Here is a 1,909-nt window from a genome sequence, read left to right on the forward strand (position 1 = left end):
ATGTGTGAATCGATCTTAAAAGGTTTATTAGAAAAATTACGTACTTTGGTGTAACTTTTTTCAAGTGTGTTAGAAGACCAATCGACTATGCTTATGTTAAATTATTGAATTTGGACTTCAATGCTTTACCATAATATTTTATATTTTTAGCAATAATAATAAATAAATAATGGAATATTAAAATGTTGTGTTTTACATTTAGCTGTCGGTATCTTTATTAGTGTATGTATAATTAAAATTCAATTGAGGTGTTATTAGAAAAGCTCTTCTTTTCGATTGGTAGAAAACTTTGAACAAATTCAAAGTATAGACATATGTGTCGTTATAAAAGCTCTATTAATAAAGCTTTTAAAGTTTAAGGTTTTCAACTAGTTGAAATATTCAGTGTTGTTCCAAATAAATTTGTTTTTTAGGTTTTTGGATATATTTGAAGAAAATTAAAAAAAAAATAGTATACCTTATTGAATAAGAAATGTGTAAGTAAAAGAACTTATGTATTACTTTTTGGTAGACGATATTATCTACATAGTTATATATAATATTATACAATGTATATATATCTGTTTCACCCAGCATTACCTCTCAATTATAGTGTGGGCCTTGATGTTAATGGAAAAAATTTAGGTTTTGCAAGTTTTAGGTCAGCATCTAAATTATAAAGGTTTCCAAGCATTGTTCTGGCAGGAAAGCCCTGGTAGGTTTGCTTGCCATTGTCTGCCAAGTGGATATTTGGAGGTAGATGAAGTAAAATAAATTTCCTGATTATATTAGTCGAAAACTAGTCGCTTATGCTGCGCACGCTCACGTTTAACTGCTAATCTACGGCGGCTGGCTAATCTTCGTCGCAAACTCCCTGATTTCGTAGGGTATAGTTAACGAAGCTAATCAAATCTACAGGCACAGAGCTCAAAGCACAGTGAATAGAAACAGTTATTGTCTTGTAGCTCGCTGTTTTGAATTTCATTTCGAATTTAAACAAAGGTTCATTTATTACTCCAATCTCTGTTAAATGTGTAAGCTATATGAATTATAAATCTATAAACTACCTTTTGACCACACTGTGGCTGTTACAACTTGTTGATACTTGTTCGGTTTGTCTTTACCCCACAAAACATATGACTAGAAGCGGCATTGAGAAATTGGAGAAAGTATTCAGTAGTATAGTGAAGAGAGTCTATTTATTCTCAGCTGATATGAAAATGCCGGTCTCATTGAGGTTGTGAGAGCAGCTAAACGTGCTTATTACTGGAACTGGTCAGGTAACTCGCACGATTAATAGAAGCTCTCAACGTTGGGCTAAATACATACACATATGTACATATATTGATACCTACGAGATAATACATACATACTTGTGGATACTCTGTGTTGCCACTTATAATATATTTTAATAGTAGAGACTTTTCGATGTTTGTATAAAGTAAAGTTTTAGGGGTATTTTTGAGTCATTTGTGTTAAAAAAATGTTTCTTTTGCTGTTTTTTAAATCCGAAGCTATTGCTAATAAATGTTTTTTTTTTTGTTTTTGTCAAAGTTTTGGTTCAAAAAGCACATGGAACATAACACATAAACATATTATCTTCTCATATTGCCATAGTTAACCGAAATTCTCTTCCAAAATGTGACACCGAGTAGATATTATAAGGGGTATATCTGTCATTACGCGAGTTTCCTTTTTATAAAAATAAAAAATATATGTGATGATCAAAGCTATAAATGACCTTTCCTTACGAAGGTCGAAAGTATGAAAATTACGGTTGGAGTAAAAATAATTAAAATAATAAATAAAATTGCATCTTAAAAGTAAAAATGTTCCATAAATGTTTTCCAGCACACTTGGCAACTCTACCGCAGAGCTCCATCTCTTTGTGTGCTCCGACCTCCAGTTGGTCTCTGGGCGCAGTTTTGTG

This window comes from Bactrocera oleae, chromosome 5, assembly GCF_042242935.1.
Source record: "Bactrocera oleae isolate idBacOlea1 chromosome 5, idBacOlea1, whole genome shotgun sequence".
Lineage (NCBI taxonomy): Eukaryota > Metazoa > Arthropoda > Insecta > Diptera > Tephritidae > Bactrocera > Bactrocera oleae.